Source organism: Salmo salar, chromosome ssa19 (assembly GCF_905237065.1).
Source record: "Salmo salar chromosome ssa19, Ssal_v3.1, whole genome shotgun sequence".
Taxonomy (NCBI): Eukaryota; Metazoa; Chordata; class Actinopteri; order Salmoniformes; family Salmonidae; genus Salmo; species Salmo salar.
Genome location: NC_059460.1, coordinates 81,182,133 through 81,200,775, shown reverse-complemented (window position 1 = coordinate 81,200,775; position 18,643 = coordinate 81,182,133).

Genomic DNA, 18,643 nt, shown 5'->3' with positions numbered 1-18,643 from the left:
AGACTGCACTCAGTCATAAGACCTACTGAAGAGATGAGTCTTCAATAAAGACTTAAAGGTTGAGATCGAGTCTGCGTCTCTCACATGAATAGGCAGACCATTCCATAAAAATGGAGCTCTATAGGAGAAAGCCCTGCCTCCAGCTGTTTGCTTAGAAATTCTAGGGACAGTAAGGAGGCCTGCGTTTTGTGCCCGTAGCGTACGTGTAGGTATGTACAGCAGGACCAAATCGGAAAGATAGGTAGGTAATGCTTTGTAGGTTAGCGAACCTTGGAATCAGCCCTAGCCTTCACAGGAAGTCAGTGTAGAGAGGCTAGCACTGGAGTAATATGATCATAATTGTTTGGTTCTAGTCAAGATTCTAGCAGCTGTGTTTAGCACTATCTGAAGTTTATTTAGTGCTTTATCTGGGTAGCCGGAAAGTAGAGCACTGCAGTAGTGTAATCTAGAAGTGACAAAAGCATGGATCCATTTTTCTACATCATTTTTGGACAGAAAGTTTCTGATTTTTGCAATGTTACGTAGATGGAAAAATCTGCCCTTGAAACAGTCTTGATATGTTCGTCAATAAAGAGATTAGGGTCCAGAGTAACGCCGAGGTCCTTCACTGTTTTTTTTTAGATGACTGTACAACCATCCAGATTAATTGTCAGATTCAACAGAAGATCTCTTTGTTTCTTGGGACCTAGAACTAGCATCTCTGTTTTGTCCGAGTTTAAACGTAGAAAATGTGCCGCCATCCACTTATGTCTGAAACACAGGCTTCCAGGGAGGGCAATTTTGGGGCTTCACCATGTTTCATCGAAATGTACAGCTGTCTGCCATCTGCATAGCAGTGAAATTTAACATTATGTTTCTGAATGACATCACCAAGAGGTAAAATATATAGTGAAAACAATAGTGGTCCTAAAACGGAACCTTGAGGAACACCAAAATGTACAGTTGATTTGTTGGAGGACAAACCATCTACAGAGACAAACTGATATCTTTCCAACAGATAAGATCTAAACCAGGCCAGAACTTGTCCGTGTAGACCAATTTGGGTTTCCAATCTCTCCAAAAGAATGTGGTGATCGATGTTGTCAAAAGCAGCACTAAGGTCTAGGAGCTCGAGGACAGATGCAGAGCCTCGGTCTGACGCCATTAAAAGTTAATTTACCACCTTCACGAGTGCAGTCTCAGTGCTATGATGGGGTCTAAAACCAGACTGAAGCGTTTCATATACATTGTCTTCAGGAAGGCAGTAGGTTGCTGCGCAAGAGCTTTTTCTAAACATTTTGAGAGGAATGGGAGATTCGATATAGGCCGATTTAGTTTTTTATATTTTCTCGGTCAAGGTTTGGCTTTTTCAAGAGAGGATTTATTACTGCCACTTTTAGTGAGTTTGGTACACATCCGATGGATAGGGAGCTGTTTATTATGTTCAACATAGGAGGGCCAAGCACAGGAAGCAACACTTTCAGTAGTTCAGTTTGAATAGGGTCCAGTATGCAGCTTTAAGGTTTATAGGCCATGATTATTTTCATCAATGTGTCAAGAGATATAGTATTAAAAAAGTTCAGTGTCTCCCTTGATCCACCAAAACACCAGGTGTGAAACAGGGAAGAGAATCAGGGGGTATGCTAATTTGGTATAGAGCAGACCTAACCCACTCTATTAAATTAATCAAAACAGGAAAATGTTACATCTCGCTAGAAATTAATTTGAAATGTATCTTACCAGATAAATTGCTACCTATATCCCCCCACTAGAATCCCCATACTTTAATGAAGACAGCTTCTCCATCCTACCTATATCCCCCCACTAGAATCCCCATACTTTAATGAAGACAGCTTCTCCATCCTACCTATATCCCCCAATTAGAATGCCCATAATTTAATGATGACAGCTTCTCCATCCTACCTATATCCCCCCAATAGAATCCCCATACTTTAATGAAGACAGCTTCTCCATCCTACCTATATCCCCCCACTTGAATCCCCATACTTTAATGAAGACAGCTTCTCCATCCTACCTATATCCCCCCACTAGAATCCCAATACTTTAATGAGGACAGCTTCTCCATCCTAGAGGGGGAGATCAATCATTTCCAGGTCCAGGGACATATACTAGTCTGTGGTGACTTAAATGCCAGAACTGGACAAGAACCTGACACCCCCAGCACACAGGGGGACAAACACCAACCTGGAGGTGACAGCATTCCCTCCCCCATATGCCCCCCTAGACACAACTATGACAACATAACCAACAAAAACGGGTCACAACTCCTGCAGCTCTGTCAGACGCTGGGTATGTACATAGTCAATGGTAGGCTTTGAGGGGACTCCTATGGTAGGTACACCTACAGCTCTGTCAGACGCTGGGTCTGTACATAGTCAATGGTAGGCTTTGAGGGGACTCCTATGGTAGGTTCACCTACAGCTCTGTCACACGCTGGGTATGTACATAGTCAATGGTAGGCTTTGAGGGGACTCCTATGGTAGGTACACCTACAGCTCTGTCACACGCTGGGTATGTACATAGTCAATGGTAGGCTTCAAGGGGACTCCTATGGTAGGTACACCTACAGCTCTGTCACACGCTGGGTATGTACATAGTCAATGGTAGGCTTTGAGGGGACTCCTATGGTAGGTACACCTACAGCTCTGTCACACGCTGGGTATGTACATAGTCAATGGTAGGCTTAGAGGGGACTCCTATGGTAGGTACACCTATAGCTCTGTCACACGCTGGGTATGTACATAGTCAATGGTAGGCTTAGAGGGGACTCCTATGGTAGGTACACCTATAGCTCTGTCACACGCTGGGTATGTACATAGTCAATGGTAGGCTTAGAGGAGACTCCTATGGTAGGTTCACCTACAGCTCTGTCGGACGCTGGGTCTGTACATAGTCAATGGTAGGCTTTGAGGAGACTCCTATGGTAGGTTCACCTACAGCTCTGTCACACGCTGGGTATGTACATAGTCAATGGTAGGCTTAGAGGAGACTCCTATGGTAGGTACACCTACAGCTCTGTCAGACGCTGGGTATGTACATAGTCAATGGTAGGCTTTGAGGGGACTCCTATGGTAGGTTCACCTACAGCTCTGTCACACGCTGGGTATGTACATAGTCAATGGTAGGCTTTGAGGGGACTCCTATGGTAGGTACACCTGCAGCTCTGTCACACGCTGGGTCTGTACATAGTCAATGGTAGGCTTTGAGGGGACTCCTATGGTAGGTTCACCTACAGCTCTGTCACACGCTGGGTATGTACATAGTCAATGGTAGGCTTAGAGGGGACTCCTATGGTAGGTACACCTATAGCTCTGTCACATGCTGGGTATGTACATAGTCAATGGTAGGCTTTGAGGGGACTCCTATGGTAGGTTCACCTACAGCTCTGTCACATGCTGGGTATGTACATAGTCAATGGTAGGCTTTGAGGGGACTCCTATGGTAGGTACACCTACAGCTCATCTCTTGGCAGAAGTACTGTAGACTACTTTATCACTGACCTCAACCCAGAGTCTCTTAGGGGTGTCAGTGGTCTGACTGTGAACACTCAGATCACAGCAAAATCACAGTCTACTTGAACAGAGCAATACTCAATCATGAGGCATCAAAGCCAAAGGAACTGAATAATAAACTCATAAAAAAAGAAACGTCCCTTTTTCAGGACCCTGTCTTTCAAAGATAATTCGTAAAAATCTAAATAACTTCACCAGGTCTTCATTGAAAAGGGTTTAAACACTGTTTCCCATGCTTGTTCACTGAATCATAAACAATTAATGAACATGCACCTGTGGAACGGTCGTCAAGACACTAACAGCTTACTGACGGTAGGCAATTAAGGTCACAGATATGAAAACTTACTCTGAAAAACACCAAAAGAAAGATGCCCAGGGTCCCAGCTCATCTGCGTGAACGTGCCTTAGGCATGCTGCAAGGAGGCATGAGGACTGCAGATGTGGCCAGGGCAATAAATTGCAATGTCCGTACTGTGAGACGCCTAAGACAGCGCTACAGGGAGACAGGACGGACAGCTGATTGTCCTCGCAGTGGCAGACCACGTGTAACAACACTTGCACAGGATAGGTACATCCGAACATCACACTTGCGGGACAGATACAGGATAGCAACAACAGCTGCCTGAGTTACACCAGGAACACACAATCCCTCCATCAGTGCTCAGACTGTCCGCAATAGGCTGAGAGAGGCTGGACTGAGGGCTTGTAGGCCTGTTGTAAGGCAGGTCCTCACCAGACATCACCGGCAACAACGGGGCTATGGGCACAAATCCACCGTCGCTGGACCAGACAGGACTGGCAAAAAGTGCTCTTCACTGATGAGTCGCGGTTTTGTCTCATCAGGGATGATGGTGGGATTTGCGTTTATCGTCGAAGGAATGAGCATTACACAGAGGCCTGTACTCTGGAGCGGGAGCGATTTGGAGGTGGAGGGTCCGTCATGGTCTGGGGTGGTGTGTCACAGCATCATCGGACTGAGCTTGTTGTCATTGCAGGCAATCTCAACGCTGTGCGTTACAGGGAAGACATCCTCCTTCCTCATGTGGTACCCTTCCTGCAGGCTCATCCTGACACGACCCTCCAGCATGACAATGCCATAAGCCATACTGCTCATTCTGTGCGTGATTTCCTGCAAGACAGGAATGTCAGTGTTCTGCCATGGCCAGCGAAGAGTCCGGATCTCAATCCCATTGAGCACGTCTGGGACCTGTTGGATCGGAGGGTGAGGGCTAGGGGCATTCCCCCCAGAAATGTCCGGGAATTTGCAGGTGCCTTGGTGAAAGAGTGGGGTAACATCTCACAGCAAGAACTGGCAAATCTGGTGCAGTCCATGAGGAGGAGATGCACTGCAGTACTTAATGCAGCTGGTGGCCACACCAGATACTGACTGTTACTTTTGATTTTGACCCCCCCTTTGTTCAGGGACACATTATTCCATTTCTGTTAGTCATATATCTGTGGAACTTGTTCAGTTTATGTCTCAGTTGTTGAATCTTATGTTCATACAAATATTTACACATGTTAAGTTTGCTGAAAATAAATGCAGTGAGAGGACGTTTCTTTTTTTGCTGAGTTTATTAAGAAATGCTACAGATGGAAGGAAAGTGGTGTGGAAATCTACCAAAAAACTATTAGACAACAACAAATTCAATCCCTTCAAGAAAACTTCCTGGACAAAATGTTCCACTGTAATAGTGAAGGTGTAAACTTGGCAGTAGAAAACCTAAACAGTATATTTGACCTCTCAGCTCCCCTATCAAATCTAAACATGTAAAGCAGACAACCTAAGAAAATGAACAACAATGACCAATGGTTTGATGAAGAATACAAAAACCTAAGAAAGAAACGGAGAAATCTATCCAACCCAAAAACATAGAGATCCAGAAAACCTGAGTCTACGCCTTCACTATGGTGAATCACTAAAACAATACAGAAATACACTACGGCCAAAGAAGGAACAGCACGTCAGAAATCAGCTACATGTAATAGAATAGTTTACCATTTATGTACCACAATTATAGAATATTCTATTTGTTTATACAAAATGCATAATAGGCCTATAAAAAGCACTATGATAGCTTGGTTCTCGTAACTAAACATTTTTTTTGTACCCCAGACTAACCACTTCTGGGAAAATTGGAAAACACTAAACAAACAACAACACAAAAATGGAGATGTATGGGTAAACCAAATCTCCAACAGCAATTATGGCTCTATAACAAAGAACAAACAGCAAAAACATATACATGATCAAATACAAATCTTAGAATCAACTATTAACGACTACCAGAACCCACTGAATTCTCCAATTACATTGAATGAACTACAGGACAAAATTCAAACCCTCCAACCCAAAACGGCCTGTGGTGTTGATGGTATCCTCAATGAAATTATAAAATATACAGACAACAATATACAGACATATATACAGACAATAAATTCCAATTGGTTCCACTTAAACTCCACAATATTTGGAACCAAGGTCTGATCACCCCAATCCACAAAAGTGGAGACAAATTCGACCCCAATAACTACCTTGGAAAATCCTCTGCATTATCATTAACAGCAGACTCGTACATTTCCTCAGTGATAGCAATGTACTGAGCAAATGTCAAATTAGCTTTTTACCAAATTACCGTACGACAGACCACGTATTTACCCTGCACACCCTAATTGACAAACAAACAAATCAAAACAAAGGCAAAGCCTTTGACTCAATTTGGCATGATAGTGTGCTATACAAATTGATGGAAAGTGGTGTTGGGGGAAAAACATACGACATTATAAAATCCATGTACACAAACAACACAAAAAACACACATTTCTTTCCACAGGGCCGTGGGATGAGACAGGGATGCAGCTTAAGCCCCACCCTCTTCAACATATATATAAACAAATTTGCGAGGGCACTAGAACAGTCTGCAGCACCCGGCCTCACCCTACTAGATTCTGAAGTCAAATGTCTACTGTTTGCCGATGATCTGGTGCTTCTGTCCCCAACTAAAGTGGGCCTACAGCAGCACCTAGATCTTCTGCACATATTCTGCCAGACCTGGGCCCTGACAGTAAATCTCAGTAAGACAAAAATAATGGTGTTCCAAAAAAAGTCCAGTCGCCAAGATCACAAATACAAATTCCATCTAGACACCGTTGTCCTAGAGCACACAAAAAACTATACATACCTTGGCCTAAACATCAACGCCACAGGTAACTTCCACAAAGCTGTGAACGAGCTGAGACAAGGCAAGAAGGGCCTTCTATGCCAAAAGGAATGTCAAATAAGACAATTAGGATATGGCTAAAAATACTTGAATCAGTTATAGATCCCATTGCCCTTTATGGTTGTGAGGTCTGGGGTCCGCTCACCAACCAAGAATTCACAAAATGGGACAAACACCAAATTGAGACTCTGCATGCAGAATTCTGCAAAATACCCTCTGTGTACAATGTAAAACACCAAATAATGCATGCAGAGCAGAATTAGGCCGATACCCGCTAATTATCGAAATCCAGAAAAGATACGTTAAATTCTACAACCACCTAAAATGAAGCGATTCCCAAACCTTCCATAACAAAGCCATCACCTACAGAGAGATGAACCTGGAGAAGAGTCCCCTAAGCAAGCTGGTCCTGGGGCTCTGATCACAAACACAAACAGACCCCACAGAGCCCCAGGACAGCAACACAATTAGACCCTACCAAATCATGAGAAAACAAAAAGATAATTACTTTAAACATTGGAAAGAATTAACAAAAAAACTGAGCAAACTAGAATTCTACTTGGCCCTAAACAGAAAGTAGACACTGTCCAGTGTCATGACTTTGCTATGTTGGATTAAGTGAAATGACATGCTATTCTATAAAATCATTTCTCTGTAATTAATATTACCTGATTGAACCTATCATGTAAATGTAATTGACTAGAAAGTCGGGGCACCACGAAAGAATGTTTATTGAGCTGTTATCTTCCGAATAAACTCTTAAAGACCTGGTAATCTTTTACATCAATAGCAGTCAATTCTTAATCGTCACCTTATCCAGTCTCATCTGAAGTCGTAGAATTCTTGGTTATCTTCACGAACCCTGGCTAACAAGTTGAATCAGCAATACAAAATTTGGTTTAATTATTTATTTACTAAATACCTAAACAATCACACAGAATTACACAGACAGGATGGGTCATACATTGATTACTAATTATGTCATAAAAGAAAACGTCCTTAGCGGACGGAACAGATATGACGGCTGGTTACACAAAGAAAGAGGGTTGGGTTTTGAATGAAAGCGCGGGAAGACTGAGGAACAAAGGAATCTGGTCTCTGATCAGACCTTGTAAAGCTATGCGATCGTAAATACAGAATCTTATGCATTCTAAATAACCGCCCATTTGGAAAAGGAAAATGCTAGAAATATTTACTCTGAGCTGTGCTTCAATAGGTTGGTCGTAGATGGAAGGCCGTGTTGCCCAACAGAGATGTTCCTGTCCTCTGAAGAATGTCTGGTAGAACGCATGCGTTGTAGTACCGTCGTGTGTTTGGTAGAAGAGATACTTTGTCCGTCCTTCCCTAGCCCACGTTTACAGCTGCTGCTGCTCACTCAACGGCTAGGAGGTATCACTTCTTTAGTGAATAAGAGTTCAAAGTTCATACCAAGTTGCCATACTTTAAGCTCATGCTGAAGTTGGCTTAGTTCTGTAGTTTGATATTAGCCCTTTTAACGTCTGGACCGTCGTCCTCGGAACACAAATGCTACATTTTCGTAAAGGGCTTATGTAGTGGGGAGAGAAGGGCGTGTTTCATAGTTTACCACCAATGTCTGTTCACTTGGGCGGGGCCACTGAATTGAGCTTAGTTTACTTATGAAAACCAATTCTCTCATTTAGAAGCTAAAATTACATTTCATCTGTTCACAAATAGTTTCATATTTAAATTGCACAACAATTCCATGTGAATCTGATAACTAGAATGTGTAGACTTTCCAAGATACAGTTTATGTCATCCTGTCATCAGTAATAATGTCTCAGATGACAACTGATCTGACATCATATTCTTTAAGTACCAACGCATATTTTCAACTGGTTGGATTACCGAAATATGGTTCTGTTCACCACTCTTTTGATGTTACCAGACTCTCTATGTTAACAAAGGGCTTTCCAAGAGTCACTCTGTAGAGTAGAGAGGGAGGAAAGGGGGAAAGGTATTTATGGGGGTCATAAACCTCACCAACAGGCCAACGTCATGACACCACTGTGACTGACCCAAATTTAAATTTAAGGAAAGCTTTGACTATGTACAGACTCAGTGAGCATAGCCTTGCTATTGAGAAAGGCTGCCGTAGGGAGACCTGGCTCTCCAAAAGACAGGCTATGTGCACACTGCTAACAAAATGAGGTGGAAACTGAGCTGTACTTCCTAACCTCCTGCCAAATGTACGACCATATTAGAGACACATATTTCCCTCAGATTACACAGATCCACAAAGAATTTGAAAACCCAATTTTGATAAACTCCCATATCTATTGGGTGAAATATCACAGTGTGCCATCACAGCAGCAAGATTTGTGACCTGGGGGGGTTCTGGTCTGTTCATATGTAGGTTAGCTCAAATCAAATCAAATTTATTTATATAGCCCTTCGTACATCAGCTGATATCTCAAAGTGCTGTACAGAAACCCAGCCTAAAACCCCAAACAGCAAGCAATGCATGTGAAAGAAGCACGGTGGCTAGGAAAAACTCCCTAGGAAAAACTCCCTAGAAAGGCCTAAAAAAACCTAGGAAGAAACCTAGAGAGGAACCAGGCTATGAGGGGTGGCCAGTCCTCTTCTGGCTGTGCCGGGTGGAGATTATAACAGAACATGGTCAAGATGTTAAAATGTTCAGAAATGACCAGCATGGTCAAATAATAATAATCATAGTAGTTGTCGAGGGTGCAACAAGCACGTCCGGTGAACAGGTCAGGGTTCCATAGCCGCAGGCAGAACAGTTGAAACTGGAGCAGCAGCACGGCCAGGTGGACTGGGGACAGCAAGGAGTCATCATACCAGGTAGTCCTGAGGCATGGTCCTAGGGCTCAGGTCCTCCGAGAGAAAGACAGAAAGAGGGAAAGAGAGAATTAGAGAGAGCATATTTAAATTCACACAGGACACCGGATAAGACAAGAGAAATACTCCAGATGTAACAGACTGACCCTAGCCCCCCGACACATAAACTACTGCAGCATAAATACTGGAGGCTGAGACAGGAGGGATCAGAAGACACTGTGGCCCCATCCGATGATACCCCCGGACAGGGCCAAACAGGCAGGATATAACCCCACCCACTTTGCCAAAGCACAGCCCCCACACCACTAGAGGGATGTCTCCAACCACCAACTTACCGTCCTAAGACAAGTATAGCCCACAACGATCTCCGCCATGGCACAACCCAAGGGGGGGCGCCAACCCAGACAGGAAGACCACGTCAGTGACTCAACCCACTCAAGTGTAGCACCACTCCCATGGACGGCATGGAAGAACACCAGTAAGCCAGTGACTCAGCCCCTGTAATAGGGTTAGATGCAGAGAATCCCAGTGGAGAGAGGGGAACCGGCAAGGCAGAGACAGCAAGGGCGGTTCGTTGCTCCAGCCTTTCCGTTCACCTTCACACTCCTGGGTCAGACTATACTTAATCATAGGACCTACTGAAGAGATAAGTCTTCAGTAAAGACTTAAAGGTTGAGACTGAGTCTGCGTCTCTCACATTGGTAGGCAGACCATTCCATAAAAATTGAGCTCTATGGGAGAAAGCCCTACCTCCAGCAGTTTGCTTAGAAATTCTAGGGACAATTAGGAGGCCTGCGTCTTGTGACCGTAGCGTACGTGTAGGTATGTACGGCAGGACCAAATCGGAAAGATAGGTAGGAGCAAGCCCATGTAATGCTTTGTAGGTTAGCAGTAAAACCTTGAAATCAGCCTTTGCCTTAACAGGAAGCCAGTGTAGGGAGGCTAGCACTGGAGTAATATGATCAAATTTTTTGGTTCTAGTCAGGATTCTAGCAGCCGTATTTAGCACTAACTGAAGTTTGTTTAGTGCTTTATCCGGGTAGCCGGAAAGTAGAGCATTGCAGTAGTCCAGCCTAGAAGTAACAAAAGCATGGATTAATTTTTCTGCGTCTTTTTTGGACAGAAAGTTTCTGATTTTTGCAATGTTACGTAGATGGAAAAAAGCTGTCCTTGAAACAGTCTTGATATGTTCTTCAAAAGAGAGATCAGGATCCAGAGTAACGCCGAGGTCCTTCACAGTTTTATTTGAGACGACTGTACAACCATCCAGATTAATTGTCAGATTCAACAGAAGATCTCTTTGTTTCTTGGGACCTAGAACAAGCATGTCTGTTTTGTCCAAGTTTAAAAGTAGAAAGTTTGCAGCCATCCACTTCTTTATGTCTGAAACACGGGCTTCTAGCGAGGGGAGTTTTGGGGCTTCACCATGTTTCATTGAAATGTACAGCTGTGTGTCGTCCGCATAGCAGTGAAATTTAACATTATGTTTTCGAATGACATCCCCAAGAGGTAAAATATATAGTGAAAACAATAGTGGTCCTAAAACGGAACCTTGAGGAACACCGAAATTTACAATTGATTTGTCAGAGGACAAACCATTCACAGAGACAAACTGATATCTTTCCGACAGATAAGATCTAAACCAGGCCAGAACTTGTCCATGTAGACCAATTTGGGTTTCCAATCTCTCCAAAAGAATGTGGTGATCGATGGTATCAAAAGCGGCACTAAGATCTAGGAGCACGAGGACAGATGCAGAGCCTCGGTCTGACGTCATTAAAAGGTCATTTACCACCTTCACAAGTGCAGTCTCAGTGCTATGATGGGGTCTAAAACCAGACTGAAGCGTTTCGTATACATTGTTTGTCTTCAGGAAGGCAGTGAGTTGCTGTGCAACAGCTTTTTCTAAAATCTTTGAGAGGAATGGAAGATTCGATATAGGGCGATTCGTTTTTTATAATTTCTGGGTCAAGATTCGGCTTTTTCAAGAGAGGCTTTATTACTGCCACTTTTAGTGAGCTTGGTACACATCCGGTGGATAGAGAGCCGTTTATTATGTTCAACATAGGAGGGCCAAGCACAGGAAGCAGCTCTTTCAGTAGTTTAGTTGGAATAGGGTCCAGTATGCAGCTTGAGGGTTTGGAGGCCATGATTATTTTCATCATTGTGTCAAGAGATATAGTACTAAAACACTTTAGTATCTCCCTTGATCCTAGGTCCTGGCAGAGTTGTGTAGACTCAGGACAATGGAGCTTTGGAGAAATAACCAGATTTAAAGGGGAGTCCGTAATTTGCTTTCTAATGATCATGATCTTTTCCTCAAAGAAGTTCATGAATTTATTACTGCTGAAGTGAAAGCCATCCTCCATTTGCGAAGGCTGTTTTTTAGTTAGCTTTGCGACAGTATCAAAAATAAATTTCGGATTGTTCTTATTTTCCTCAATTAAGTTGGAAAAATAGGATGATGGAGTAGCAGTGAGGGCTCTTCGATACTGCACGGTACTGTCTTTCCAAGCTAGTCGGAAGACTTCCAGTTTGGTGAGGCGCCATTTCCGTTCCAATTTTCTGGAAGCTTGCTTCAGAGCTCGTGTATTTTCTGTATACCAGGGAGCTAGTTTCTTATGACAGATGTTTTAGGGGTGCAACTGCATCTAGGGTATTGCGCAAGGTTAAATTGAGTTCCTCGGTTAGGTGGTTAACTGATTTTTGTCCTCTGACATCCTTGGGTTGTCTAAGAATTTATAGCACGACTTTTAATGCTCCTTGGCTGGGGTCTGAGCAGATTATTTGTTGCGATTGCAAACGCAATAAAATGGTGGTCCGATAATCCAGGATTATGAGGAAAAACATTTAACAACATTTATTCCATGGGACAAAACTAGGTCCAGAGTATGACTGTGGCAGTGAGTAGGTCCAGAGACATGTTGGACAAAACCCACTGAGTCGATGATGGCTCCGAAAGCCTTTTGGAGTGGGTCTGTGGACTTTTCCATGTGAATGTTAAAGTCACCAAAAATTAGAATATTATCTGCTATGACTACAAGATCCGATAGGAATTCAGGGAACTCAGTGAGGAACACTGCATATGGCCCAGGAGGCCTGTAAACAGTAGCTATAAAAAGTGAGTGAGTAGCTGCATAGATTTCATGACTAGAAGCTCAAAAGACAAAAACGTCATTGTTTTTTTTTGTAAATTGAAATTTGCTATCGTAAATGTTAGTAACACCTCCGCCTTTGCCGGATGCACGGGGGGTATGGTCACTAGTGTAACCAGCGGTGAGGCCTCATTTAACACAGTAAATTCATCAGGCTTAAGCCATGTTTCAGTCAGGCCAATCACATCAACATTATGATCAGTGATTAGTTCATTGACTATAACTGCCTTAGAAGTGAGGGATCTAACATTAAGTAACCCAATTTTGAGATGTGAGGTATCACAATCTCTTTCAATAATGGCAGGAATGGAGGAGGTCTTTATACTAGTGAGATTGCTAAAGCGAACACCGCCATTTTTAATTTTGCCCAACCTAGATCGAGGCACAGACACGGTCTCAATGGGGAAAGCTGAGCTGACTATGCTGACTGTGCTAGTGGCAGACTCCACTAAGCTGGCAGGCTGGCTAACAGCCTGCTGCCTGGCCTGCACCCTATCTCATTGTGGAGCTAGAGGAGTTAGTGCCCTGTCTATGTTCGTAGATAAGATGAGAGCACCCCTCCAGCTAGGATGGAGTCCGTCACTCCTCAACAGGCCAGGCTTGGTCCTGTTTGTGGGTGAGTCCCAGAAAGAGGGCCAATTATCTACAAATTCTATCTTTTGGGAGGGGCAGAAAACAGTTTTCAACCAGCGATTTAGTTGTGAGAGACTGCTGTAGAGCTCATCACTCCCCCTAAACAAAGCTAAACAAAGGACCAGGGTAGAGGAGGGGTGGTGGGAGGCTAGGACATGTGGTAGCAGGCACATGGTCCATACAACAGTCAGCAGCCACGTGCCTGTTTCAGCAACAATATAGTCAACCCTATCACACAGTACACACACACAGACTGATGAACCCAGAGACCTTGAGGATTGGGGGGGATAGTGTAGAGGCAGAGACTGAAGCGAGACATCCCACTCCCTAATTTGTTCTGGTTCATATACAGTCAATGAACGAAGCAGACCAAACCCAAGCTAGCTAATGCATTGGTGGCTATGGGAGACCCACCCCATTAAGCACAGTGGGACATCTTATTTTATCAACCATCTTTGGTAGAGGAATGTTTGTTTGGCTTCAGAGGCTGAGTCCCACATGGCTACCTACAGCCAACATGGCTACCTGCTACCTACATGGCTACCTGCTGCCTACATAGTCACCTACTGCCTACATGGCTAACTACTGCCTACATAGTCACCTACTGCCTACATGGCTAACTACTGCCTACATAAAAACCTACTGCCTACATGGCTGCCTATTGCCTACATGGCTACATACTGCCTACATGGCCACATACTGCCAACATGGCTACCTATTGCCTACATGGCCACATACTGCCAACATGGCTACCTACTGCCAACATGGCTACATACTGCCTACATGGTTACATACTGCCTACATGGTTACATACTGCCAACATGGCTACCTACTGCCTACATGGTTACATACTGCCAACATGGCTACCTACTGCCTACATGGCCACATACTGCCAACATGGTTACATACTGCCAACATGGCTACCTATTGCCTACATGGCCACATACTGCCAACATGGCTACCTACTGCCTACATGGTTACATACTGCCAACATGGCTACCTACTGCCTACATGGCCACATACTGCCAACATGGTTACATACTGCCAACATGGCTACCTATTGCCTACATGGCCACATACTGCCAACATGGCTACCTACTGACTACATGGCTACATAATGCCTACATGGTTACATACTGCCAACATGGCTACCTATTGCCTACATGGTTACATACTGCCAACATGGCTAACTACTCTCTACATGGCTACCTACTGCCAACATGTCTACCTACTGCCAACATGGCTACCTATTGCCTACATGGCTACATACATGGTTACATACTGCCAACATGGCTAACTACTATCTACATGGCTAACTACTCTCTACATGGCTACCTACTGCCTACATGGCTAACTACTCACTGCATGGCTACCTATTGCCTACATGGCTACATACTGCCTACATGGCTACATACTGCCTACATGGCTACATACATGGTTACATACTGCAACATGGCTAACTACTATCTACATGGCTAACTACTCTCTACATGTCTACCAACTGCCTACATGGCTAACTACTCACTGCATGGCTACCTATTGCCTACATGGCTACATACTGCCTACATGGTTACATACTGCCAACATGGCTAACTACTCTCTACATGGCTACCTACTGCCTACATGGCTAACTACTCTCTGCATGGCTTACCTACTGCCTACATGGCTACCTACATGGCTACCTAGCCTTCCCTGTAGCTCAGTTGGTAGAGCATGGTGTTTGCAACACCAGGGTTGTGGGTTTGATTCCCACGGGGGGCCAGCACAGAAAAAAAAAAATGTATGAAATGTATGCATTCACTACTGTAAGTCGCTCTGGATAAGAGCGTCTGCTAAATGACTAAAATGTAAAATGTACTGCCTACATGGCTAACTACTCGCTACATGGCTACCTACTGCCTACATGGCTAACTACTATCTACATGGCTAACTACTCTCTGCATGGCTAACTACTATCTACATGGCTAACTACTCACTGCATGGCTACCTACTGCCAACATGGCTACCTACTCTCTACGTGGCTAACTACTCTCTACATGGCTACCTACTGCCTACATGGCTAACTACTCTCTACATGTCTACCTACTCTCTACATGGCTACCTACTGCCTACATGGGGGGGAATTCCGACCAGAGTTAAGTGCGTAAATGCAACACAATTCCCTTTTTATCCACTCTTCTCTCTATGGTAATTCTGACCTTGATCTAAAGAATGTGAACAGCATGCTATTTATCCGCTATTCGTTCAGGGTGAAGATCGAAGAAATGGAGGTGTGTTTACAGATGCGTCGTATTCTGACCAAGACTTAATTCCCTCATAATTCCACCACCTTTACACAAGATGAAAACGGTCGAGCAACCTGTCGTTTCCAAGTGGAACAACATCTAGTTTATGTTTTTTTATATATACTGAACAAAAATATATAAATGCAACATGCGACAATTTCAACGATTTTACTGAGTTACAGTTCATCATATAAGGAAATCAGTCAATTAAAATAAATTCATTAGGCCCAAATCTATGGGTTTCACATGACTAGGCAGGGAAGCAGCCATGGGTGGGTCTGGGAGGGCATAGGCCCACCAACTTGGGTGCCAGGGCCCAGCCAATCAGAAAGAGTTTTTCCTCACAAAAGGGCTTTAATAGAGACAGAAATACTCCTCAGTTTCATCAGCTGTCCGGGTGACTGGTCTCAGACGATCCAGCAGGTGAAGAAGTCTGATGTGGAGGTCCATGTTGTTACATGTGGTCTGCGGTTGTGCGGCCGATTGGGCGTACTGCCAGATTCTCTAAAAACAACTATAAGCTGCTTCAGCTTATAGTAGAGAAATTAACATTCAATTCTCTGGCAACAGCTCTGGTGGACTGGGTAGCCATTTGATTAGATGTTCAGGAGTCTTATGGCTTGGGGGTAGAAGCTGTTCAGAAGCCTCTTGGACCTAGACTTGGCGCTCTGGTGCCGCTTGCGATGTGGTAGCAGAGAGAACAGTCTATGACATGGGTGACTGGAGTCTTTGACAATTTTTAGGACCTTCCTCTGACACCGCCTGGTGTAGAGGTCCTGGATGGCAGGAAGCTTGGCCCCAGTGATGTACTGAGCCGTTCACACTACCCTCTGTAGTGCCTTGAGGTCGGAGGCCGAGCAGTTGGCATACCAGGCAGTGATGCAACCAGTCAGGATGCTCTCGATGGTGCAGCTGTACAACCTTTTGAGGATCTGAGGACCCATGCCAAATATTTGCAGTCTCCTGAGGGGGAATAGGTTTTGTCGTGCCCTCTTCACGACTGTATTGGCTTCCCTGTGGCTCAGTTGGTAGAGCATGGTGTTTGCAACGCCAGCCTGGGGTGTGCAACACCAGGGTTGTGGGTTCAATTCCCACTGGGGAATGGTTGGGGTATGTATGTAGGGTCACTGTGGGGACGATGTCATCGATGCACTTGAAGCCAGTGACTGATGTGGTAAACTCCTCAATGCATCGGAGGAATCCCGGAACATATTCCAGTCCTGTAGCTTAGCATCTGCTTCATCGGACCACTTTTTTATTTATCACATACACATGTTTAGCAGATGTTATTGTTAGTGTTGCAAAATGCTTGTGTTTCTAGCTCTAACAGTGCAGTAATACTTAACAAGTAATATCTAACAATTCACAACAATACATACAATACACACAAATTTAAAGTAAAAGAATGGAATTAAGAATATATAAATATTTGGATGAACAATGTTGGAGTGGAATAGACTAAAATACAGTAGAATAGAATACAGTATATACATATGAGATGAGTAATGCAAAATAAGTAAACGTTATTAAAGTGACGAGTGTTCCATTATTAAAGTGGCCAGTGATTTCAAGTCTGTATGTAGGCAGCAGCCTCTAAGGTGCTAGTGATGGCTGTTTAACAGTCTGATGGCCTTGAGATAGAAGCTGTATTTCAGTCTCTCGATCCCAGCTTTGATGCACCTGTACTGACCTCGCCTTCTGGATGGTAGCGGGGTGAACAGGCAGTGGCTCGGGTGGTTGTTGTCCGTGATGATCTTTTTGGCCTTCCTGTGACATCGGGTGCTGTAGGTGTACTGGAGGGCAGGTAGTTTGCCCCTGGTGATGCGTTGGGCAGACCGCACCACCCTCTGGAGAGCGCTATGGTTGTGGGTAGTGCAGCTGCTGTACCAGGTGGTGATACAGCCTGACAGGATGCTCTCAATTGTGCATCTGTGAAAGTTTGTGAGGGTTTTAGGTGCCAAGCAAAATTTCTTCAGCCTCCTAAGGTTAAAGAGGCGCTGTGGCGCCTTCTTCACCACACTGTCTGTGTGGGTGGACCATTTCATTTTGTCAGTGATGTGTACGCTGAGGAACTTGAAGCTTTCCACCTTCTCCACTGCTGTCCCGTCGATGTGGATAGAGGGGTGCTCCCTCTGCTGTTTCCTGAAGTCCACGATCAGCTCCTTTGTTTTGTTGACGTTGAGAGAGAGGTTATTTTCCTGGCATCACACTCCCAGGGCCCTCCCCTCCACCCTGTATGCTGTCTCATCATTGTCGGTAATCAGGCCTACTAATGTTGTGTCATCTGCAAACTTAATGATTGAGTTGGAGGCGTGTGTGGCCACACAGTCATGGGTGAACAAGGAGTACAGGAGGGGGCTGAGCATGCACCCTTGTGGGGCCTGTGTGTTGAGGATCAGCAAAGTGGAGGTGTTGTTTCCTACCTTCCCCACCTGGGTGGTCCAGGTGGGTGGTCCACCACCTTGGTGGTCCAGGACCCAGTTGCAAAGGGCTGGATTCAGACCCAGGGCCCAAGCTTAATGATGAGCTTGGAGGGTATAGTACTTTGGTGTTGAATGCTGAACTATAGTAAATTAACAGCATTCTTACAGGGATGTTAACAAATGTGTGCACACAATTTGAGAGAAATAATCTTTTTGAGCATATTGAAAGTTTCTGGGATCATGAAACATGGGACCAACACTTTATATGTTGCGTTTATATTTTGTTCAGTATAGAAATAACATCGTTCTCCATGCACTGTAATTTACACAGTGATAAGAGCTAAGTAAGAACTAGTTAAATTAGTAAGTCGTTTTGGAATTGGAAATGACAATTGTTTAAGATCTATTTGACCTTATGATCGCTGGAGACAAATGTGAAACCAGTCATACGGCAGTAAACTGAAGCATATCAACATATCACCTTTTCCACGGTGAAGTTTAAGAAATGCTTTTTGGGTTAGTTTCTTTACATTTTGCATCATTCCACTCCTTTGTTAGTTTACCTTTCTTTCCTCTGTCCTGTGGTTGTTCCTG